Genomic DNA, 25,160 nt, shown 5'->3' with positions numbered 1-25,160 from the left:
AGTGAATGGCTTTAGTTAGTGTCTGTGCTTAAGTAGAGAATCATTCGTTGCTTCAGCCACATCTGGGATGCAGTTGTCTTTGCCACTGAGTACCCAGTGCTCCGGGTGGGAAGGTGGAGAATTGAGTCTCATGGGGCATTGTGGGCTTGCACTTCAGCTTGGTTGGTCTGCCTGCCCTGTCCGCGCAACTTCTGGCTAAGGTCTGATCCTCTCATGTCTGCCATGGGAAGCCACCAGTGAAGCTGGCATTGCAGGAGGTGGAAGAGTTCCCTGGGTCAGAGGTAGTTATTGAACACATGGGAAGGGAGCAAGCGCAAGGGTGGCAGCCAGAAAGCAACAGCTGCTGCTGAGCACGGCAAGGGAGCTGTGGGCAGGACAGCCAGGGGCTGGCTGTGCAGTGTGGACTCCAGCAGGTGTTCCCAGGTGGATGGCTTGCATTTCTGGCCAGGGCTGGGGAAGCCTGCACTGCCCTTGGCTGTGGGGCTTCTCCAGTGTCCCGAGGCAAGCCTCTACGGTGTCTCCAGCTGCACGTGTTACTTGATTCAGAGATTAAAATTTTTAAAGATTAAATACTTGTTTAAAAGTTCTTATGGATTTATTGCAGCATTGTGCCCTAAGTTTTAGGTATTAGAATTATATACATGCAATTACACAGATAGTTGACTTTTTAAAAATAATTTATAAGATCTATTGAAGTATACTTTTCCTGCCATATTTGATCCACTTTAAGGATGCAATCCTAATGCAGTCCAGTTTGAGAGCTTTTTTGTTATCCATTAAGATCTTCCAGCCCCAGGTAACTCTTGTCTCTGTAGATTTGCCTTTAGTTTCAAACAGAACTGCTGAGGGCCGCTCAGCCCAGCAGCTAGCCTGCTAAGATGTACTTCTCCCTGGTTGCATAAAACGCTGGGTTCTGACATCCACGTACTGTTCACAGCAGGGCTAGGCTGCGGGATGCACCTTTCTGTGGTTGAGTGAAGCTTTGGCTTGTGACCTAAGCCAGGGGTTCCAGACTTTTCTGCAGAGGGCCCAGATGGTTAATGTTTTAGACTTGCAAGCCACGGGTCTCTGTTGAAACACGCAGTTCCCCTTTGAGGCATGCAAGTAAGCTTAGCTGTCAGAGGCTCCTGCAGTTGCAGCAGAATTACCAGGATGGTGACCGTGAGGGAAAGGCACGCTGCCGAGGCTCAGTCCAGCAGCGCTGGCCCTCCTGTGGGCCCGGGAGACCTGGGTGTCGACCGCCACTCCTGGAAGCATGGAGGGTACTCACAGCAGGGGAAGTCAGGGAGACAGGCAGAGTATGTTTTGGGATTATAGACAGCCGGGAGAGGATGGTAGTGAGGAGGACAAGAGTCCCAAGGGACCAGTGCAGCTTGAGTTACCAGCACTGACACCCAGTAAACCCAAAGCCACAGATGGCAAAGAGACAGAAACAGCTGTTCCACCAGCCCAGCAGGGCAGGGCTGAGTCTGTGCCAGCTTTCCGTCTCTGCCGTTGTTGGTCACCCGGTACGAGACCGAGGGCTGTGCGTTTTCAGTGGTAGGAAATGCACGGAAGATGGAGCTGAAGATGGAGGTGTTTGCTTTTTGCCCGTTTATCAGATGACTGGAACTGCGGGTATCTGTGTTATCTGTGCAGCATGGGGTTTTCTATTTTTACCTAAAGGTAATGCTTTTAAGGCTTTTAAAATTGTTTCATACCTGCTCAAGTAGAGCTTTTTAAGTATTTATTGAGGCCCGTAATGTGATGTATAGGGTTAAGCTACTACCTGTGTTACTAGTATCCTTTGTGGGTGCCAGTTTGAGTCCCGGCAGCTCCACTTTGCATCCAGCTCCCAGTAGTGCACCTGGGGAAGCAGCGGAAGATGCCCAAGGGGGAGACCTGAATGAAGTTCCTGACTCCTACCTTCAGCCTGGCCCGGTCCCAGCTGTGCAGCCATCTGGGGAGTGAACCAGCGGATAGAAGATCAGTTCTCTTTCTCTCTCTTTCTGTTTGTTTTTTCTAACTGCCTTTCAAATAAATTATTTTAGAAAATTATTTTAAACTTGTAATAAAAACTGTGTGACAGCTACAAAAAAGTCATCAGCAAGCTTCCATCCCCTGCTGATGAAGTTGTTCACGATGCTCACTGCTGCTGTTAAATACATTAATAATATTAGAGGCAGAGAGAAAGAGTGCTTGCTCACATCAGCTGGTTCACTCCCCAGATGTCCTCGTAGTGGGGCCTGGAGAGGAGTCCGAGCCTCCGTGCAGCCGTGGAGGCGTGCGTAGTCCTTGTTCCTCTTTTCATCTGTGCCTGTGTCTCCACCTGGAGCTGAGAGCGGAGTGACGAGGACACTTTCCCAGGAAGTCACTAAAGCTGTTTTTTTAAGATTTATTTATTTGACAGGGTGACAGAGGGGAAGGGACAGAGACAGATCTTCATCTACTGCTTATCCCCCAGATGGCTACAACAGGTAGGGCTGGGCTAGGTCAAAGCAGGAGCCAGGTACTCTGTTCAGGTCTCCCACATGGGTAGCAGGGGCCATCAGCTGCTGCCTCCCTGGACACATGAGCTGGATCAGAAATGGAGCAGCCAGGACTCCAGCTGACACTGTGTGAAGGATTGACACTTGGATCCTGTGTGTTCCTGTACCATGCGGTCTCTGCTGCTGCCATCTGCCCCTGGGTGCAGCGCTGACCTGTTTGGAATGCCTGGAGGAAATAGGATCGATTACTGGCTTCCTGAAGCAGCTTGGAAGCTGGGCTTGTGCCCTGGACTTGCACTCTGAAGAGGCCTCCCCCAGGCCCTGTGAGCCCTGTGATTCTCCCAGCACCACCCGAGAGCGGCTGGGAAGTAGCAGTGCCTAGAATTCCCCAGGTTGGAAGAACGCTGTGCTGCTGCTGAGAAGTTTCCTGAAGCTTTGTTTCCGGGGTCCCAGCTCGAGCCCTGTGGATCCAGCAGCGTCCTGTTCCCAGTCACTGTGGCAGTGTGTTTCTGGGTGGGGAACTCAACTTTTCCTGAGTCACCATTTGGCTGTGGCTGCGTGCAGTGTCACTGATAACAGGACCTGATGTAGATAAGCTGCCACGCTGAGCACCATGGGCCACTGTCGATGGGTTTGGATTCGTTCATGTTGTCCAGTGCGGTCCAGCCCTTCTGCTTCAGTGCAGTGCTGGGTCAGTGGTTCTGTGCTGTAGAACTGAGACCTACATTGGCATTTTTGTGGGACTTTGTTGGGGTGGGATTTCAGTGCTCCTCTAAGCTGTAAAAGAACCTCAGGAGGGAGATCACCTGACTGATAGGCGCAGCTGAGGTCTGGCCAGTTCTGGCTCTTGGACCTTGTGTGTCAGCAGCACAGCCTGGCACAGCTTGTGATTCGGCCTCTGGAGTAAGAGGGCAGTGGCTGCTCTTCAGGAAAGCAGTGGGCCTGGAAGCAGGAGCACTGCTGCAGGACAGAGGCGGCTGTGCAGCTGAGAGGAGATTCCAGGAGTGGAAAGGCCTGTCCCTTGGCACCAGTGTGCCTGAGGAATTCAGGTTTGAAAGGGTGTGAGGTTAGTGGGGACACTCAGGGGTCGGGGTTTATGGCAGTGGGGGGTCAGCACTGTGTTGTAGCAAGTTGAAGTCTTAGCTGCCAAACTTCCGGTCCAGAACCCTGCTGGTGCACCTGGGAAAGCAGCAGAGGATGGCTCTAGTCTTGGGCCTCTCCACCCATGTGGGAGACCCGGAAGAAGCTCCTGGCTTCAGATTGGCTCAGCTCTGGCCATTTTGGGAGTGAACCAGCAGATGGAAGACACCTCTGTCTGTCTGTCTCTCTCTGCCTCTCATTCTCTCTCTGTAACTCTGACTTTCAAGTAAATAAAGAGATCATTAAAAAAAAAAAAAAAAGAATTAGAGAAGAGAGAGAAATCTTCAGTCTGCTTGTTTATTCTCCAGATGTCCACAATGGCCAGAACTAGGCCAGGCTGAAGCCAGGAGCCAGGATCTCCTTCCAGGTCTCCCACATGGGTGCAGGGGCCCAAGGACTTGGGCCATCTTCTGCTGCTTTCCCAGGTGCATTAGCAGGGAGCTGGATTGGAAACGAAGAAGCCAGACTTAAACTGGCACACCCATGTGAGATGCTGGCACTGCAGTGGTGGCTTGACCTGCTATGCCGTAATGCCAGCTCTCAATTTTTTTTTTTAAATGTGTGCAATAGAACCTGTTTGAGGTTCTGTGGCTTCTTTATTTAAATATTTTGGGACTCTGCTTCAGGAGGTTGCAGCACACATACCACACAGGAATCACTTGCTTTTGAAAGCTAGTGGCTAATTAAATAAATCTTTTAAAAAGGGGGGAGGGGCTGGCACTGTGGCATAGTGGGTAAAGCCACTGCCTGTAGTGCCAGCATCCCATATGGATGCCAGTTCGAGTCCCGGCTGTTCCACTTCCAATCCAGCTATGGTCTGGGAAATCAGCAGCAGATGGTCCAAGTCCTTGGGCCTCTGCACCTGTGTAGAAGACCCGGAAGAAGCTCCTGGCTCCTGGCTTCAGATCGGCCCAGCTCCAGCTGTTGTGGCCAGTTGGGGAGTGAACCAACGGATGGAAGACCTCTCTCTCTCTCCCTCTCTGCCTCTCTCCCTCTCCTCCTCTCTCTTTGTAGCTCTTTCACATAAATAAATAAATCTTAAAAAAAAAAAAAAGCTAGTGGCAAGTGCTGGAGGATTCCCACGTGTGTGCCTTGTCCACAGTACAAATATGCCTCTTAGAGCACCACAGGGGTTGCTTTCCTGCTGTGGGGAGGAAGGAGGAAGGTGGCCTCCTTCTTTGTAGCCCTGCTGGGAGGTCCTGACAGCTCTTGCAGTCTCTGTGGGCATGGTTCCTACATCTGCCTGGGTTGGATTTGACCTTAGTTTGTTATACCCTGTGGACACACTTCTCTTACCTTAGCAGATCAGCCTGTGAGGGAGGCACTGACGGGAACAGCAGTACACTGAGCCTGTGGGTCGTCCGCCTTTGCTTCTTCGAGAGAGGAGCATGAGGGAGCAGGGAGACCACCGGCCCCTGCACTGGGGGTGACTCTGGAGCCGGAGGTCGCGGCTGGGTGGTGGAGCGCGGGGAGCTGCAGGCACTTCCTCTGCCCTCAGTGACTGCAGCGCCCAGCTGCGCTCACAGGTGCAGTGTGCAGTGTGCAGTGTGCAGTGGCGACCTGGGCAGTGGTCTTGGGGCTCCGCTGCGTTTCTCTGCTGCTGTTCTCGAGGATGGACGCCCAGGCATGTGTGAGCCGTGTGTCTCGGGCACATTCGCTCGCAGAGTTTTATGTGGAGAACTCGAGACATTAGCTTGTGTTCCTCTTAGTACAGTTCTGGGCTTTTTTAGGTGTCGTTTATTTTCATTTGCTAGGCGGTGTGTGTGTGGTGGGGGTTGATTGCTCTCCCACCTGCTGGTTCACAGCCAGGGCTGGGCTGGCCTGAAGCCTGGAATCAGGTGTCCTCCCAGTCGGGGGCAGGAACCCAGGTCACTTGAGCCGTCGCTTGCTGCCTCCCAGGGTGCACATCAGTGGGAAGCTGACTGAGAGGAGTGGCTGCTGAGATGCAGGTGCCCAGTGGTGTCTCAGCTGCTCCTCTGCATGCCTGTCCCTGTAGTGCAGTTCTTAGCTCCACGGCATCTCTGTTTTTTCTGACAGGCAGAGTTAGAGAGAGAGACAGAGAGAAAGGTCTTGACTTGAGTGCTCTGCGTGGACAGTCCTGGGACAGAAGTGACGGCTGGGAGCTCAGAAGAGGCCTGAGATAGAGGATGTGGGGGACCCTTGCTTGGAGGCAGCAGTGTGGGCTGGGGAGGGAGAGACTGAGGGCTGAGACAAGGCCCAGGAGGTGTGGCGTGAAAGTGAGGAGCCTGAGGGAAGCCGTCTTCCACTTGCGGCTTGATGCCTCAGAGACTGGGTTTGCATTCCAGGCCGTGGGCTGCATCAGTGCTGCCTCTGCTGATGGAACTCGAGGCCTTCCTGTTTGCAGGCAGCTGTGGGTGGCTCCTCCGGGCTCCAGCGTCGTTGTTTCACTGTGTTGCACATGGCGGCTTGCAGACTGGTGCTTCTTGGGTAAACAAATGCTGCTTGTCTCCTTGGTGCGTGTCACTTCAGGAGGCTGGGGACGACTTCCTCTAAGTCCATCAGCTGTGCTCCTCTGGGGGTCGGATGCAGCTGTGTTGAGCTTCCCCACGATGTTCTCTGTCCTCACCGAGGTCTGCTTGATAAATGCCTGTGAAACTCAGAATCCATTCAGAGAGCACGGGAAGGCCGACGCGTCTGCTGAAGAGACTGCGTGAGCCTCCATGCCCTGCCGTGCAGCCGTGGGAGAGGTTCGGGCAGCCGCCAGCTGCACAGGTTGTTAACTATCTCAGTCGCCTCAGGTTCGATGATTCTGATACGGCGGAAATGCAGTAGAAGTGCTTCGGCCTGCAGGTGCCCTGATTAGATTGTGAGTGTTGAAGGAACAGCTGAGCGGGACACTGGGGGTTGGGTAGTACGCAGAGCTGCTCCGGGAGACTGCAGGCTGCAGTCTTGGCGTCCAGAGGCCAGTGTCTTGTTTGCCTCTTGCTCACTGTGCCGCATTTAGAGAGGATCTTAGTGATCTTTAGTGATCTTGTCCACTCATGCAGGAGAGCAGCCCTCCCCTCGCCGTGCCGGACCCGAGCCGTGCCCGCCCTGAGTGTCTCCTGCTCCCGTGCTGCTCTTCAGGAAGGCCTTGGCGTTTGTGCTCAGTTGTGCTTGAGTGAGACCCACTGAGCACTGGTTGTTTTCTGTTCTGCAGTGTTTCGGGAGCTTGTTGGTGGCATCGTCTGAGGGCGTAGGGGCTTGGGGATGCCTGTCCTGCAGGAAGTGGAGTCTGAGCTCTCAGCTGGCCTCCGTAGGCACAGCAGGCCCAGCCGGCTGTCGTGCAGGCGTCCGTGCTGCCTGGGCATCTGGGAGCCGCCTGTCTTTCCTCTCGGTACAGATCTGGGCAGTGCTTCTCTCTGCCTGTGTTTTCATTGCCAAGCTCGTGTTTCTGTGAACCACATTTGTTTGAGGTGAGTTTTCATCTGCTTCAAAGAGTATAAGTTGAGTGGATTGAAGGGTAGACTCAAGCAGAGACCAAGGAGGGATAGGCTTTTTTATTATGGTGATATTTTTATAAAAAGTGGGCTTGTAGCTTATAGCCATACCTGCTATTAACCTATCAGTGAATTCTGTGTTCTTCTCTGAGGTCTAGAATTTCTTCAGCACCGTATCCTCGGTTTGAATGAGTGCTGTGTGACCAGTTTCCGTGGCAGGCCTGAGCTGTGAGACGGCAGGACTTTGCAGCAGTGTCTGCCTTCAGATATTTATGAGCTGTCAGACCAACGCCGCAGCTGTGACGGCAGTGTGGATGTGAGGGGTGTGCTCGGAAAGGGCTTCCTGGGAAGAGGGATGACGTAGTACAGACAGGAAAGCAGTGCTGAGCGGGTGAGGTTGGGGTCACGGCCCGCATTTGGGTTTGGAGGCTGAGTGGGGGTTGGCCAGAGTGGACAGGGCCGTCTGGGAAGAGACATCCCCCTGGCTGGAGGCTCTTCTGTCCTTGGGAGCTCAGGTGATGGCATGGACAGCAGCATCCAGATCCTGTATAGTTTCCGGCCGCTGCTAGAGGTCCACAAGATGTTATGAAGTCACGAGGCACACGCCCATGTGCAAAACCAGCGGCCAGCTGCTGTGGCCAACACAAACACTGGGCGTGTGCCCTGCATACTCATGCAAAGCAGGTTCTTTACTGTGGCTTTGACGTTTGAACAAGCATTAATACATCGCTTGTTTGGCCAGAGCTGGTACAAAGTCGAGGTGAGTCAGATGTGGCAAATTCACTTTCCAGCAGTGTGTTGTTGGAGGTGGGGAGGAAGAAGTTAGGACATTGTAGGTGAAGAGATGGTGGGGCACTGTTGGGTTAGACCTCAGGGCACTGCCAGCAGGGAGGAAAGACGGTGCTAAGTAGGAGTTGGAGTTGGCAGAGTCTGTCGGCTGGCTTCTGGTGGTGAGGAAGGAGGTCAGCTGGATGCTCCTTGGAGAGTGGTGTGTGCTGTGCTTCCTTGAGACAGGGCACAGATGCAAGCAGAGTAACAGACACGTGAGGAGCAGTAGAGTGCAGGGCGCCGCCTCTGGTTGGGGGTTGACACTGTGAGTTCAGGAGTGAGCTTTGGGGAGTTTGGATAAAAGGCCGTGGTCATGAAAATCCAGCAAGGTGGCTGCCACAGGAGAGCCGCTGAGACAGCTCAGGGGTTGGGTGCTGTGTCCCCTGGTAGAGCACCTGGATTCAAGTCCCAGCTCTGCTCTCCATTTCCGCTGCCTGCTGATATGTACCCTTGGAGGCAGCAGGTGATGGCCCAGATATTTGGGTCTCTGCCACCCACGTGGGATACCTGGATTGCATTCTGCACTCCTGGCTTATGTTGCTGGTATTTGGGGAATAAATTAGCAGCTGGAAAATCTCTCTTTGTTTCTCTGCCTTTAAAATCAATAAAATGAAAAATAAAAATTTTAAAAAGAAAAAGAAAAAAATAGGAACGGGAAGCCTGGGATGGGGGAGTAATGTGTTAGATAAGTGCTGCTTTCCTGACTGTAAATGGAGAGTGGACTAAGTTTGCCCTGCACTAAAAACAAAAATATACTTATTTATTTGAAAGAGTTACAGAGAGAGAGGAGGGGGGAATATCTTCTATCCTCTGGTTCACTCCCCAAGTGGCTGTGGCTGGGCCAGGCTGAAGCCAGGATCCTGGAACCCCATCCAGGCCCCCCATGTGGGCTCAAGTAGTTGGGCCATTGTGCACTGGTTTCCCAGACCATCCTTAGGGAATTGGATTGGGAGTGGAGCAGCCGAGACTTGGATCAGCTCGGATGGGGTGCCAGTTGCAGGCAGTGGCCCCTGCCCTGTTGGAGGTATACGATAAATTATCTCTCTGTAATGGCCGGTGTTATGCTGGTGTTTTGGCACAGGCAGGGCTTTGACATGAAATTTTCCTAGGAGCAGAGAGGGCAGGTGTGTGCCCATTAGGATCTGAGCTCTAAGCTGGAGTTGGAGCCAGCCTTGCTTGCTTGCTTGCCTTTTTTTTTTTTTTTTTTTTAAGATTTATTTATTTATTTGAAAGTCAGAGTTACACACAGAGAGAGAGGTCTTCCATCCACTGGTTCATGCCCCAGATGGCTGCAGCGGCCAGAGCTGCACCCATCCGAAGCCAGGAGCTTCCTCCAGGTCTTCCCACGTGGGTGCAGAGGCCCAAGGATTTGGGCCATCTTCTACTGCTTTTCCAGGCCACAGCAGAGAGCTGGATTGGAAGAGGAGCAGCCGGGACTAGAACCAGTGCCCATATGGGATGCTGGTGCTGCAGGCCAGGTTGTTAACCCACTGTGCCACAGCGCCGGCCCCAGGAGCCAGCCTTTCAGAAGAGGAGAGGAGATGACATTGTTGTCACACGGATCACGTGAAGTGACATGTGCAGCACAGGAGAGGGGTGTGGTCACTGGTGGTGACAAGGAGGGGCCGGCTGCTTGCCAGCACCCCTGAGCCTGTGCCTGCAAACAGAGCAGAGCTGGGGGCTGTGCACCTGTTTCGGCTGGAGCTGCTTTCTCTTCCGGGCCTCACCTTTGCTGCCTCAGACATCTGCACGCAGGGCTTTTCACAAACACAGCAGCAGGCTTCGGTGGCAGCTCCTGGGAGATGAGGGAATTTCCGTGAATTTGACTAAGGAAGGAAAGGATCGAGGTGAACTCCTGGAGTCAGGGGCTGGCGTGGAACCTGCCTGATTGCTAGGTTGGCAGGTGCACCCGTTGCCAGGGTCAGTGGGAGAAGTACAGACACAACTGATAAACATCATGGTTTCCAAGTAGGAGTTAGGAAGGATGATCCTTCAGGAACAGATTCCCTTCTGCGGTGACGGGCCTCAGAGTGGGGTCTCAGGAAGGCAGGGGCACGCCTAGTGGGGAGCCCTCTGTCCCTCAGACGCTGGTCACACTTTGTGGTGAAGGAAGACACGCTGCTGCGCCCACCAGTCTGTGAGCCCTTCCCCTTCTGTGGTGGCGAGGCAGGTGGTGACTTGAGCACGTTGTTGAATCAGAGGAGTTTTGTGGATCTGGGGACAGTGATGTGTGTGGGAAGGAGAGGATGTTACTGGGCCAGATGTGGGAGAGCCTTGGCCTTGAGAGCTGATGGTGTTGAAGAATTATCAAGTCAGGACCTCGCTGCTGATGAAAAATCTGGTCCTCTCCAGAGGGTTTAAAAAACAAAAAACAACTCTTTCAGGAAAAAACCCTGGAACTGGAGGAGCACCTTCCTTATCTGCTCTCAGAAAAGGCCTAAGAACTTTTCTGTGAGTTTTTTTTTTTTTTTTTTTTTTTGTAAAGGTTTTATTTATTTATTTGAGAGGTAGAGTTACAGACAGTGAGAGACAGACAGAGAAAGGTCTTCCTTCCATTGGTTCACTCTCAAATAGCTGCAATGGCCGGAGCTGTGCCGATCCGAAGCCAGGAGCCAGGAGCTTCCTCCTGGTCTCCCATGGGGTGCAGGGCCCAAGCACTCGGGCCATCCTTCACAACTATCCCAGCCACAGCACAGAGCTGGCCTGGAAGAGGAGCAACCGGGACTAGAACTGGCACCCATATGGGATGCCGGCGCCGCAGGCAGAGAACTAACCTAGTGCGCCATGGCGCCGGCCCCTCTGTGAGTTCTGTAAGATGTTTTAAGGATAACATTTATAGAGAGATCGGGATTTGAGGATCACCATCTGGGTTTGGGAAAATGCAGCTGGACTTTGAGTAACCAGTGCATCCAGTCACCAGGGCACCTGTTTTATGTCTTCAGTCTGTCCTTGGTATTTTCCTCATTTATGTAGGGCTTTAATTTTTTTTAAAAAAGATTTACTTATTATTTGAAAGTCAGAATTGCAACGAGAGAGAGAGATTGTAATCTTCTGTCTACTGGTTCCCTCCTCAAATAGCCAGCAGCTTCATCTGGGTCTCCCACATGGAAGGCAGGGGCCCAAGCACTTGGGCCATCTTCCGTTGCTTTTGCAGGCCATTAGTTGCATCGTAAGTAGAGCAGCCAGGACATGAGCTGATGCCATGTGGGATGCTAGTGTCACAGGAGGCAGCTTTACCATCTATGTCCCAATGCCACCACCCTTTGAAATTTACTTATTTATAAGTTACAGAGAGTAGAAGAGGGAGAGAGGGATATCTTCCATCTACTGGTTTACTCCCCAAATGGCTCCAGTGGCCAGGGTTAGGCCAGGCCAAAGCCAGGAGCATGGAACTCCATCCGAGTTTCCCATGTGGGTGTCGGGCCATCCGCCCTGCTTTCCTAGGCCATTAGCAGGGAGCTGCCAGGATCCAAACCAGGGCTCCTGTGGATAGCCAACATCACAGGCACTGGCTTCACTCAGTTTCTTTCAGCATATTTATTTGCCTTGTATCTCTATGATTACATTTATTGTTATTTATTCTTTTTGATACTGTTTTGAAGGGAGTATCTTTTTTAAAAGATTTATTTATTTATATGAAAGGCAGAGTTATTCAGAGGTAGAGAGCAAGAGAGAGAGAGAGAGAGAGAGGTCTTCCATCCACTGGTTTCACTCTCCAAATGGCTGCAATAGGTGGAGCTGGGCTGATCCAAAACCAGGAGCCAGGAGCTTCTTCCAGGACTTCCGCATTAGTGCAGGGACCCAAGGTTTTGGACCATCTTCTGCTTTCCCAGGCCATAGCAGGAAGCTGGATCAGAAGTGGAGCAGCCAGGACTCGAACTGGTGTCCATATGGAATGCTGGCCCCAAGTGGAATTTCTTGTTTTACTTTTCAGTGCTAGTGTGTGGTGATGCAGCTCATTGGGGTGTGTTAATCTCGTATTGTGCAACTGAACTCACTTATAAAGTCAGCAGGAAGCTGGAATTGAAAAGTGGAGTTACGGTTATCCCAGGTTATGTCTTGGTCTTTCTGCCCGATGCTTGGCTAAGCGCTGCATCTGCGTCTCCCGCGTGGGGGCAGTGGCCCCGGTACTTGGCCGTCCTCTGCTGCCCTCTTGGCACAGCAGCAGAGCGCTGTTGCAGGGTGAGCAGGTTGCTGGGATGGCACCTGATGCCCCGTCTGTCCTGGGGGTGCACGACTGCGGGCTGTCCTTTCCCTGGGCCACCTGAGGAGGGCCTTCGTCCCACATGCTCCTCACTTGGCACCTTTTCTTGTGAGGGCTGTAAAGGAGATTGGTGGAAGTGGGATTTCTGGGCATCTTCTCCCACTGCCCCTTCCAGAGCAGGCTGCGTTGCCGCGGAGCCCTCTGTTTTTCACTCCTGATTAGCAGTCCTGTGCCTGTCTCCCCCCATCCTGCTGTGGTTCCCAGCACCCTACAGGATTAGGCCAGGGACGGGGCAGTGTGCTGTGGTCAGTCACTGACCACCCCTTTATGGTTAGGTGAGAGTCAAGGGAAGACTGTGGTCACCGACTGTCCAGGCGCCATTCAGGGCTTGGCCAGGGCAGGGGCAGTGTGCTGTGATTTGTGATTTGGGACAGTTAATAAAGCAGCCCATCCCCCATCCCTCAGAGTGGAGCAGAGAAACAGGAGTGCCACTTTCCTTTCCCTTTTTCTTTTTTTTTAAATTTATTTATTTGAAAGACAGAGTTACAGAGAGAGTCCATCCACTGATTCACTCTCCAATTGGCTACAACAGCCGGAGCTACAATGATGCGAAGCCAGGAGCTTCTTCCCGGTCTGCCACGCCGGTGCAGGGGCCCAAGGACTTGGGCCATCTTATATTGCTTTCCCAGCCATAGCAGAGAGCTGGATTGAAGTGGAGTAGCCGTGTCTTGAACTGTCGCTCATATGCCAGGGTGTTAAAGACTTTTTAATCTTCTAATTCTATTTTCCATGAACTTTTTAAAAATGCATTTATTTATTTGAAAGGTGTAGTTATAAAGAGGCGGGGGGGGGGGTGGTCTTCCTGTTGGTTCACTTCCAAATGGAGCTGGGCTGATATGAAGCCGGGAGCCAGGAGCTTCTTCCAGGTCCCCCACATGGGTGCAAGGGCCCAAGCAGTTGGGCCATCCTCTGCTTTCCCAGGCCACAGCAGAGAGCTGGATTAGAAGTGGAGTGTCCAGGTCTTATACCAACACCCATATGGGATGCTGGCACTGCAGGCGGCAGCTTTTACCTGATGTTTCACGTTTGATAAACTGTTCATTCTTGATAGTGCAGAGGGGCCCCATATTTTATAAGGAACCAGCTTGGAGGCGAATTCTCCCCTAGACAGAGTTCCTGTTTGTGGCTGCCTCAGGGAAGCGCCTTCCAAAACGGCACCTTGTGCTTGCCAGAAAGTGGCCTGTGCCTGTGTAGTCCGCCCCAGACCAGATCTTTTCATCAGATACAAAACCTACAGACACTTGGCTGGTGCTGTGGCACAGCAGGTGAAACCACAGCCTGTGGCGCCAGTTCAAGTCCCGCTGCTCCACTTCCAATCCAGCTCTCTGCTGTGGCCTGGGGAAGCAGCAGAAGATAGTCCAAGTCCTTAGGTCCCTGCACCCCCATGGGAGACCCAGAGGAAGCTCCTGGTTTCGGATGCCCCTAGCTCTGGCTCTTGTGACCATCTGGGGAGTGACCCAGCAGATGGAAGTGCACTCTCTCTCTCCCTCTCTCCCTCTCTCCCTCCCTCTCCCTCTCCCTCTCCCCCTCTCTCCCTCTCTCCCTCTCTCCCTCTCTCCCTCTCTCCCTCTCTCCCTCTCTCCCTCTCTCCCTCTCTCCCTCTCTCCCTCTCTCCCTCTCTCCCTCTCTCCCTCTCCCTCTCTCCCTCTCCCTCTCTCCCTCTCCCTCTCCCCCCCTCCCCACCCCACCCCACCCCACCCCACCCCACCCCACCCCCGCCTTTCAAATACATAAATAAAACAAAATATGTCAGGCATTTGTGGGTTCCTTTGAGTCACATTTCTCCTGGGCTGTGTTGGGAAGAATTGCTGATATCATTTTCTGAATTGAATCGCATGTAGCATATTTGGTGTGAATTGTGGTCTTAGATCTTTGAGAATAAACCCTGAAGTAGTTTAAGAGTGTAGAATGTGCATGGAGGGGGTTATGGTGCCCAGTAATATTCGCCGGGAGGAACCAGCGCACAGAAACGGAATGGCAGAGGAAGCGTGGAGACTCAGGTGTGTTTCTGCAGTAGGGAGAGGCAGGTGGTGCTAAGATTGGGGGAGTGGGAGGCCGTATGGGGCTTTGTGGGACAAAGGGACAGTTAACGTTTTGAGTGTGACAGGAAGCCCACTTAGGCTGCAAGACATGTGATGTTGACACAAGTTTGATACTAGTTCTGTGAGGTGTCTGTCCGACTCACCTAAGCCCTTCTCAGCTCGGCTAGTGTCCTGGCCCTGGGTCCCTGAGGGCGTCCCTCCACCTGCGCGGGCAGGGGCAGCGGCGCCTGCGGCCGCCAGCACACACCCTGGGGCCTTTGTGCTGCCCCAGTGAACAGGAGCGGGGTCGAGGTGTGTGGGAATTGCGTGTCTTCGTACGATGTCCCCGTGCTGACTGTGCTCTCTCATTTCAGAGGATTCGCAGCCCTGCTGTGGGACGCCCCGCCCTGGGTTTAACACGCAGTCCTCGTCACCGTGAGTCTCAGCTATGGAATCGGTAAACCCTGCGTGCTCGCTTTCCCGTTCGCGTTGTTTTCATTGGGCTGTAAGATGAGTATGAGAACAGTGAATGTTTCCGGTTAGCTAATTTGCTTGTGCTTAGAGGAGCCTCACGTGAGGTCTGACTTTGTGGGCGTCTGGAGCTCTGGGGGGTCACTGGGATCCCTGGTGTTAGAGCGGGAGGAGGGCTGCTGACGATTGACGGGCTGGAGAGCTCACTGGAAAGGAGGTTTATCTTGTCATTCTCGCTCCAGCAGCTGGGAGGCCCAGGACCCTGCCGTGGCTGTGTTTGCTTTGCACCTTCTGAGCTGCGCGGTGACATGGGCATGAGGAGCAGCTGTGGGAAGAAGCTGTGAGGGCCCCGTGCTCTGTGCTCTGGGCAGGGCGCCCTGGGGAGGGGCCTGGTGGCTGCAGGCTGGGCTCCTAGAAGCTGGAGGCCAGGGAGCGGTTGCCAAGAAACAAGCCGCCTCCTGCAGATGACTGGCACATGTTGTGAGAGGACGGCCGGATGCCTCCTCAGATCTGACCGAGTGCATGCCGCCACAGGACGCGGTCCTCCCGTGGGAGACGCCTGTGAACAGCAGGCGTGGTAACAGCTGGGCTCATGTTGGTTTCCCGTGTCCTGACCAGTGCAGAACAGGAGCTGTGCTGCGTTACACCTAGCAAGCACACCAGGAGCCCTTTCTGCTACTTTGGTTCTCTTTCCTCTCTCACTGTTGAATTGCAACACGCCCAGCTGGTCTTCCCAGGTATTTCCTCGGAAGTGGGGAAATGAGAGCTGAGGTGTCTCTGACAGGAGCCAGGAGCCAGTGGGGACTGGTGTTGAGGTGCGACGTCTTTGTTCCTGATGATTTCTGCTCCGTGCTTGCGTAGCGGGGGAAACGACCCCTCGGCCTTTGGTCTGAGCTGTGCGTCTGCTCAGAGAGAGTCAGGCTGGGCTTCACCTGTAGTGAGGACAGCGCGAAATGCTGCTTCTGTTTGTGTGGAAAACGAGACTGTTAGCGAGTGTCTAGTGATGCTAGACCCCCTGGTGCTGGTCTGAGCAGGGCTGCCGGGTGGGCCTCCAGGCGCGCAGTGCCCAGCACTCTGACCGCGGCAGTCTCTGTTAGTGCAGAGTGCAGTCCTTTTTCTCTGGTGTTTGGGTTGAATACAGCTGTAGGCTGGCTGCATGGAGCAGTGTGGTGGGAGGGCTGAGGGCAGCTGGGGCAGGGGCGGGGCCCTCTTCTGTCTGCCTCCTGAGGCCCTTTCCTGCAGGCTTTTAGGAAACAGAACAGCCGCTTGTTGGTACGTCGTCCGCTGTTTGCTGTCGCTGCCGCGCTGGTTGCCTGTGGCGCAGCGTGAGCACCTGCTCTACTCCAGGGCTTGGGTCTCTGCAGCCTCTGCTGTGCTGTGGATCCCTCTCCTGCAGCTGCGTCTGCGGCCTGGCCTGCCTGGCGTCCAGCGTGCATGTGACCGGGGCGAGTTTCCTCAGCGCTCGGAGCCTCATGTGCTGTCTGCAGTGGCAGTGGTGGTGCCTATCTAGGCGAAGAGATCACATGGCATTACAATAATTAGATTCGGTGTTTCTCACACTTCTGTGGGCTAATACTCCAGCTTAAGCAGGCAGCTGGTGCAGCTCTTGCCAGAGTGGTTAAGGGAGTTGATGTGCTTCTTGGTGGCGTGAGTGCACAGGTGTGTGTGTCTGCACAGTGTGAATCCCCCAGTGCCCAGTGCCAGCCTGAGCCACCTCTCTGAAGCAAGTTTCCAGAAACAGTTCGCCTTTGGAAAGTGGTTGGTATGATAACTAAAGGCAGTGATGCTTATATGAAGAGACTTGGAGTTAATATCTTTTGTTTTACTTGAACAATACATTTAAAATATCAGTGATCAGTTTTTGACTTATTGAAATGATGAACTTGCAAGGTACACAGCATGATAGTGTCATTGTGTGTCAGTGTCCCTGAGTGTGAGCCGTGTGTCAGTGTCCCTGTGTGTGTGTCGTATGTCACTGTCCCTGAGTGTGAGCCGTGTGTCACTGTCCCTGTGTGTCAGCGTCCCTTCCCTGTGTGTGAGCTGTGTCTCTGTCCCTGTGTGTGAGCTGTGTGTCACTGTCCCTGTGTGTGTGCCGTGTGTCACTGTCCCTGAGTGTGAGTTGTGTGTCAATGTCCCTGTGTGTGTGTGTCATGTGTCACTGCCCCTGTGTGTGAGCTCTGTGTCACTGTTCCTGTGTGTGTGTGTCAGTGTCCCTTAGTGTGAGCTGTGTGTCACTGTCCCTCCGTGTGTGTGTTGTGTCACTTTCCCTGTGTGTGTGCGCCGTGTGTCACTGTCCCTCTGTGTGTGTCGTGTCACTGTCACTGTGTGTCACTGTCCCTGTGTTGTGTGCCGTGTCAGTGTCCTGGAGTGTGAGCTCTGTCAGTGTCCCTGTGTGTGTGCCGTGTGTCAGTGTCCCCTCTCTGTGTGTGAGCTGTGTGTCCCTGTCCCTGTGAGTGTGTCATGTGTCATTGTCCCTGAGTGTGAGCCGTGTGTCAGTGTCCCCATGTGTGTTGTGTGTCACTGTCCCAGTTTGTGTTGTGTGTCACTGTCCCTGTGTGTGTGTCGTGTGTCACTGTCTCTGAATGCCGCTGGCTCCCGGCTGGATCTGTGAAGGGCTGTCAGTCCCCAGCACCTACTGCAGCCACGCCTGTCGCTGCCTGAGCCTCAGGGTGGGGAGTAGCAGTTGCTCCTTGGCCCCTGTCCTGCCGAGGGCCATCACCAGGAGAAACCAGTGCCACCTGGCTTCTGCCCACATTCTGGCCCTGTGCTGAGGACAGACTCACAGCTCTGTGAGGAGCACGGGTCCCAGTCCAAATTCTCTGCCCTGTTTTTCTTTTCTGTCTTCCTTTTTTTTTTTTTTTTTTTTTTTTAATTTATTTATTTGAAAGGTAGAGAGAGGGAGAGGGAGATGCAGAGAGAGAGAGGATCTTCTATCTTCCGGTTCATTCCCCAGAGGACTGCAGCGGCTGGGGCTGGGCCAGGCTGAAGCCAGGAGCTTCTTCCAGGTCTCCCACGAGGGTGCAGGGCCCAAGCGCTTGAGCATGACCCACTGCTTTCCAGGCCGTAGCAGAGAGCTGGATCGGAAGTGGAGCTGAGACGGGCAGAGGGTGCAGAGGGTGGCGTAACCTGCTGCACCACAGCGCGGCCCCACCTCCCCTGTTGTGCCCAGAACTTCTGTTAGGGTTTAAGTTTACACAGGAGAGCGTTCTTTGCTTCTTTGCTAAAGGAGTAGTGGTAGCCAACTCTGTCAGCTTACAAAGTGCCAAGTTCTTCAATGTGACCAATTTTTACTGTACTCTGAGGGTTCTGGGGGATTTTCTGTGTCTGGACCCTTAAGAGCAGACAGACGTGCAGGGTCTGAAGTGTCATTCAGAGGAGTTCATCGGTCCTGAAAGTGTCGATTGTGTTGGGTTTCCCAGCTCCATCCCCCGCTCCCTGCAGCGGCACCGGGGAGCCTGCGAGGAGCAGGGTGCTGTGCCTGGGCGGCCTTGGAGGCTCTGCTCCGCCCAGCAGAGTGGTGGACTATTGTAGAGCCGTGTTTACGGTTATGACGTCACGTGTTTCCTGTTCATTGTGGTAAATACACTGATTCTCATGGAATACTAATTTTTCTTTAATATCATCAGTTTTTAAAACCGGCTAAAGGTTTTAAAAGGTTTCACTTCCTTTTTCTTTTCTTTTAAAGATTTATTCATTTGTTTGAAAGGCAGAGTGACAGGAGGGAGGGAAGGAGAGAGAGATACTGATCTTCCAACCTCTGATTTATTTCTCAAATGCCTACAACAGCCAGATCTGGGCCAGGCTTAGGCCAGGAGCCAGGAACTCCTCCCGTGTCTCCCACCTGGGCCAGTATCTGCTGCCTTCTTATATGCATTAGGTTGAAGCTGGACTGGGGTGGTGTAGCCTGGACTTGGACCAGGCTCTACTTCAGCTTCAGCCACGACGCCACAGCACTGGTTCCTTCTTCATGCTGTCATGTTTGAGGATAAAAGCTTCTGTGTCCTGGCCCAGGGCTGGGTGGTCCGTGAGTTCTGGTGAAGCTGAGGTGAGGATGTGTGCCATGTGCTGCCCACCCTTGCTGCTGCCGGGCCGTGGGAACTTGCCCCAGGACCTAGTTTGTTCTTTCTGGCCAGCACATGTATCACCTCAAAGATCAAGAAAAACTCCTAAGTTGAACCGGCTGCCTTGAAAACACCAGACACCCCCCCCTCCCCCGGCCCTTGATGAGTACGCGTCAGGGTTCAGAGTTTGTGCAACTTTATCAGCTGTCTCACTGCGAGAAGAAGTTGGAATAGATGCATAGTTGAAGGGCAGAGTTAGAGAGAAAGGGAGATCTTCCGGCTGTTGCTGTTTCACTCCCCGGATGGCCACAGTGGCCAGGGCTGAGCCAGGCCAGGAGCCTGCAGCTTCATCTGGGTCTCTCACATGGTTGGTAGGGGCCTGAGCACTTGGAGCGTCTTCTGCTGCTTTCCTGGGTGCTCTAGCAGGGAGCTGGATCGGTAGTGGAGCAGCTGGGACCTGAACCAGTGCCCACAAGGGATGTCGGCACTGCAGGTGGCTGCTACGCCACCGCGACATCGCTTTTTCAAAAAACATTTTACAAACTTCCTTCCCCTCCCCTCTGCCCTCCCCCTGTCCTCCCCTCTGCCCTCCCCCTGTCCTCCCCTCCCCTCCCCTCTGCCCTCCCCTCCCCTCCCTTCTTTTTCTTTTTCTTTTTCTTTTTCTTTTTCTTTTTCTTTTTCTTTTTCTTTTTCTTTTTCTTCATTTACTTGAGAGGCATAGTTAGAGAGAGAGTCTTCCATTGCTGGTTCACTCTGCAAATGGCCTCAACCTCTGGAGCTGCACCAGTCCAAAGTCAGGAGCCTGGAGCTTTTTCTGGCTTTCCACAAAGCCTTAGGGGCCTAAGCACTTGGGCCATCTTCTACTGCTTTCCCAGGCCATCAACAGGGAGCTGGATAGAGAGAGAGAGACAGAGAGAAAGGTCTTCCTTTTTCCGTTGGTTCACCCCCCAAGTGGCTGCTATGGCCGGCGCTGCGCTGATCTGAAGCCAGGAGCCAGGTGCTTCCTCCTGGTCTCCCATGCAGGTGCAGGGCCCAAGGACCTGGGCCATCCTTCACTGCACTCCTGGGCCACAGCAGAGAGCTGGACTAGAAGAGGAGCGACTGGGACAGAATCCGGCGCCCTGACTGGGACTAGAACCCAGGGTGCCAGCGCCACAGGCGGAGGATTAGCCTAGTGAGCTGCGGCGCCAGCCAACACTAATCTTTATTAAAACTTTTCTTGGGGGGGGGGGGTCTGGCTCTGTGGTATAGTGAGTTAAGCTACCACCTGCAGCACCAACATCCCACATGGGTACCCGTTCAAGTCCCGGCTACACCATTTCTTATCCAGCTTCCTGCTAATGTGCCTGGGAAAGTAGTGGAGGATGGCCTGAGTCTGTGGGTCCCTGCACCCATGTGGGAAATCCAGATGAAGCTTTGGCCCAGCTCCAGCCATTGCAGCCATTTGGAGAGTGAACCAGTGGATGGAAAATCTCTCTCTCTCTCTCTCTCTCTCTCACTCTGCCTTTCAAATAAAATAAAGATTTTTAAAAATTTTCATTTTATTTGAGAGTCAGACAGATCTTCTGTCTGCTTGTTCGCTTCCCAAATGCCCACAATTGGAGCAGGCCAGAGGCAGGAGCCTGGAACTTACTCTGGGCTCCCTGTGTGGGTAACAAGAACCCAAGTACTTGAGCCATCATCACCTATTGTTTCCCCTAGGTGTGCATGAGCAGGAAGCTGGATGGGGACTAGAAGAATCTGGACTTGAACTGGGCACTCCAGTGTGGGATGCAGGCATCCCAAGTGCTGGCTTACTGTTGTGCCCAATGCTTGCTTTCTTGCAAGCCTTTTAAAGATAGAGGAGAGGCAGAGAGAGAGAGAGAGATTGATTGGTTTACTCCCCCATTAGTTGCAACAGCTGGAGCTGTGCCGATCTGAAGCTAGGAGCTTCTTCAGGGTCTCCCACGAGGCCCCAAGGACTTGGGCCATCTTCTGCTGCTTTTCCAGGCCATAGCAAAGAGCTGGATGGGAAGTGGAGTGGCTGGGTCTCGAACCGGCAGCCATATGGGATGCCTGCACTGCAGGCGGTAGCTTTACCTGCTACGCCACAGTGCCGGCCCCTAAAGATATTATTTATATAATTTTATTTGCTTGAAAAGCAGAGAGGCAGATAAAGAGCTTTTCCATTCACTGGTTCACTCCCTGAACTAGGGCCAGGCTGGAGCTCAGAGAATTCAGTCTTGGCGTCCCACGTGACTGGCAGGGACCCAGGTACTTGAACCATCGTCTGTCACCTCCAGAGCTGTGCGTTAGCAGGAAACTGGATTGGAGAACAGAGCTGGGACTCGAATCCAGGCCCTCTGAGGTGGAATCAGGTGGCCCAGGTGGTAGCAGCCTCTGCACCAGACACCTGCCTCTTGACATGATCTTCTGAGCATGTTGCATGCATGGACTTTGCATCAAAATAAACTTAGTGTCTGTATTCCCCTACTCACAACCTGCCCCTTTGTTTTGAGCGTGAGAGAACTGCCATTCACTAGTTTACCTCCCAGATGACTTAGGGGTAGGGCCAGTGCCAGAGCTGGGTATGCTGTCCCAGATCTCCCACAGGGGCGGCAAGAGTCCAGTTACTCAAGCCGTCACTGCTGCCCCTCAGAATCTGCACTAGCAGGAAGCTTGAGTCAGGAGACAGAGCCAGAAATTGAACCTGAGTACTCTGCTAATGGGATATATTTTATTTAAAAACATTTTTAAACTTATTTGAAAGAGTTAAAGAAAGAGAGGGAGAGAGTGAGCGCTCTTGCATTGCTGGGTCACTCCCCAAATGGCTGCAACAACCAGAGCTGGGCCGATCCAAAGTCAGGAGCCAGGAGCTTCTTCTGGGTCTCCCACCCAAGCACTTGGGCCACCTTCCACTGTTTTCCTTCACACATTAGAGGGAGCTGGATCCAAAGTGGAGCAGCCGAGATTTGAACCAGCTCCCATATGGCTTGGTGGTGCTGCAGGCTGGGGCTTTAACCCTCTGTGGCCATAGCGCTGGCCCCAATAGTGGGATGGCTTATTGCTACGCTAAATGCCTGCCCTAAACACAGCTTTTAATTTATTTTTCCGTAAACTTTGTGAAATCCTTTTGTTTTTGAGTTCTTTTTTTAAGATTTTATTTATTTATTTATTTATTTGGTGGAGAGAGAGAGGTCTTCCATCCACTGATTTACTGCCTAAATGGCCACAATGGCCTGGAACTGGGCTGATCTGAAACAAGCAGCCAGGAGCTTCCTCCAGGTTTCCCATGCAGATGTAGGGGCCCAAGCACTTGGGCCATCGTCTACTGCTTTCCCAGGCCACAGCAGAGAGCTGGAGCTGGGACATGAACTGACTTAGCCTGCTGTGCACAGCACTGGCCCCTGCTCCTTAGTTCTTGTAACAGGTATAGAAGGGCAGTTCAGTTACAAAATAGTGTTTGCTTCAGTGTATTTTTTTTTCTTAAGATTTATTTATTTATTTGAAAGGCAGAGTTACAGAGAGGCAGAGAGAGAAAGAGAGAGGTCTTCCATCCACTGCTTTTCTCCCCAGATGGCCGCAATGCCTGGAGCTGCGCCGATCTGAAGCCAGGAGCCAGGAGCTTTCTCTGGGTCCCCCATGCTGGTGCAGGGGCCCCAGCACTCGGGCCATCTTGTATTGCTTTCCTAGGCTATAGCAGAGAGGTTGATGGGAAATGGAGCAGCTGGGACTTAATCCGGTGCACATGTGGGATATCGGCATTGCAGGCGGCAGCTTTACCTGCTGCACCACAGCACTGACCCCTTGGGTGCATTCTGCTTGCAGAGGAAGAGGGCCTGGGTGTGCTGTGGTCTGAGCACCCCTGTGCTGGGTCGAGAGGGGCTTGGGGGCCTTCGAGGTTGGCCCAGGGCTTTTCTTCTCTTTTTCCCAATTAGAGTAGGCATCTTTATTGTTTGTCCTTTGGGAAGAGGGGTTTGAGATACATTTAACGTCACAAAAAGGGTGCCGCCAGCTGTCCTGAATGTGAGGGAAAAGTCTCCAGTCACGTCCCCTCTGTTGCTCTGGTGGCCTCTCAGCAGTTTTCTTCCCTGTGAGGGTCACTGAAGGAGAGCCCAGGGCTCTGCTAGGGCATCAGATTGGGGACAGAAAGGAGAGCAAAGGGGGTTCCAGCCGCTGGGCTCTCAGGGGTCCCAGCAGGTAGTAGAGGCCACGGTTGCAAGGAGTGGACTGGGGTGGGGGCAGTGCCTTGATTCAGCCAAGTTGGCGTGTCTGCGCTTTGGGGCTGAGCTCTGTGGCCTAGTGATGGATCCAGGGTGGACAGAGGGAGTGGCTCCTGGAGTGGGTGTGATGCGGCTGGAAGGAGGCTGGGTCACGTGTATAAGCTCAGGTCATAGGCTCGAGCCAGCAACCTCACGGCTGCTTTTTTGTTTTTTATTTTAAATCCCCTGTCTTCATATTTGATGGTCATGCCTTAGGAGGCTGTGGCGCCGGGCCCAGGGCTCTGGCTGGTCTGTCCTTGGTCCTGTTTTCTGTCTTCCTAGCCTGCAGTTGTTTTGGAGGCTAGGTTCAGGCCTGAGTCTTTATGTCACCTCTCCTCTCTCCTCCCACTGTTCCTCAGGTTCATGGCAGGCATAGACTCTGCTGGATACACTTGTTATTTTTTCCCTACAAAGCCCAAGGAAAGAGATATCATGCATATTTTTATCATACAGAGATTCTAGGTCTCAAGGTTCTTGAAAAAGTCGATTTTCCAGGACTCTATCCGCAGTGCCAGTTAAGGGTGCCGTGTTTGTGGCTCGGAGCCCTCCTCTCCCATTCGAGGGATGTGGTGGCCGTGTCAGTCTTGGGTTGCAGGGATGGTGGTAGGTGATGGGTCAGTTCAGAGACCTGCTTGCTGGGGCTGCTGGCCTGGCCTGCCACTCTTGTGACGTATGTGGCTGCTGTGTGCATGAGGGCAGTGGGGCTGCTTGTGTGCCTCGGGGTAGCCCTGTGCTTTGAGAGGTGCCATGTGTCAGGAGGACAGTTGTGTGCCAAGGGCGGCCATGTGCCGTGAGGACAGCTGTGTGCGATGGGTTTGACCCCTTCTCGTGTGTGCACCCTTGTTTTGCACCTGGGCAGGTGGAAGGTGGCCTGGGAACAGAGTAAGAGAGACCTGAGGCACCAGTCACCCCTCGCTTAGTTCCAGGGGAGTCTGCCTCTTGCACGGTCATCCTCCTCTTTCCGTGTGCAGTCAGCTGCCCTGGCCCTCTCAGCAGTGTTCTGGTGGCAGAGGCTGTGGCAGGCTGAGAATGAGAGCAGGAGGGCTGCTGTTTGCTTCGCACGAAGGCTGGCCTTGTTTCGAGGGTGGGGAAGGGCGGGGATCTCTGAGCCGGAGCCTGCTGGAGCAGGAGGTCTTGGAGAGGCAGACAGCGCTGTGATGCTCCCCAGTGTTTGTGCATACCCAGAGGCGGTGCATTGCTCGCAGGGACCCTGGACACGTCCTTTGGTGTCCCCTTGGCCTGTTCCTTGTCGGGGCTCAGATGCACTTTGTGAATTTTTGACATGGCTGTCATCGAGTTGCCCTGACACCAGCCCTGCTGAGGGGTGAGCATAGCACTTGTTGCACATTCTTGGTCTTGCTGTCCTGTGAGTGCTTCCCCTGAGCACCGGTGATGTGGGTGTTCCCCCTGAGGTCCTCTTGCAGCCTGCCGTGTGTGGGGCTCTCCTCCCTGTGACTGTGCTGCGTCCTGGTCTCAGACGGAGCCCTGTCTGCTCCCGAGGCGTTGCCCTGGCCTGAGGGTTGTTTGTAGTGCTGTGCTCATCCGCTCAGAGAAGCCTTTGCTCATCTGGTGAGATTTTAACATCTGAGTGCTGCTGCACTCTGACCTCTGCCCTGTGCCTGCCTTGTCTGGGCACTGTTCTCTGAGGGTGGGTCTGCCCTCCTCATTGGGCGTCCTGGTGTCTGTGTGCTAATAAAGGTGCAGTCCCATGTGCCTCATACTGGCACCTTGCATTCTTCTTGGGTGATGACCTCGGGTTCTCTGGGGCTGACCATAAGACCCAGAGCCCAGCTGGTGTGTTTGCAGTTTGTGCTTTCGGCAGGCATCCAGCGGTGTGGGTAGGGAGGCCTGTGCCTGTGCCCGGAGGCCATGATGTGTGTGCTCCAGGTCAGAATTAGAATTTATAGTCAGAACAGAGAGGATAGCCAGACCTAGGACCTGGATGATTTTCTGGCTGAAGTTTATTTTGAGATCAGTTGGGAGTCACGGTTTTGCATCCTTTATGCAGAGATGCTTGGGAGAAGAAGTGAGGTGCTGGGGCTGCCTGGGCTGGACTTGCTGGCCATGTCCCAGGTTCCCTTTCCTGGTGAGGAGTTGTTTGAGCTGCAGTGTAGACAAGAAGCCTGATAAGAAAGTTACTTACATGGAGAGAGGCTTTGTGAATACCTGCTGTGCAGATGTGCTCTACAGAATATTTTCTCTTACTGCCTAAGCGAGTCATGTATT

The 25,160-nt window shown here is 53.3% G+C and overlaps 1 protein-coding gene across 8 annotated transcripts in view; it reads left to right on the top strand.

The window, feature by feature from the left end:
- The window catches only part of ANKRD11 (ankyrin repeat domain containing 11), a 143,898-nt gene that overhangs the window by 31,652 nt on the left and 87,086 nt on the right, over positions 1 to 25,160 (top strand). For 6 of the 8 annotated variants that reach the window (XM_070062841.1, XM_070062836.1, XM_070062842.1 and 3 more), the window contains exon 2: positions 14,536 to 14,618. The exons of 1 other annotated variant lie outside the window; for it this stretch is intronic. The gene's annotated coding sequence lies outside the window, so the exon portion shown is untranslated. The remainder of the gene's footprint in view (positions 1 to 14,535; positions 14,619 to 25,160) is intronic. One more of the 8 variants, XM_070062839.1, reaches the window with a different exon arrangement.

The sequence above is a fragment of the Oryctolagus cuniculus genome, chromosome 18, assembly GCF_964237555.1.
Source record: "Oryctolagus cuniculus chromosome 18, mOryCun1.1, whole genome shotgun sequence".
NCBI classification, from domain to species: Eukaryota; Metazoa; Chordata; class Mammalia; order Lagomorpha; family Leporidae; genus Oryctolagus; species Oryctolagus cuniculus.
This window is presented reverse-complemented; position numbering and strand designations above follow the sequence as displayed.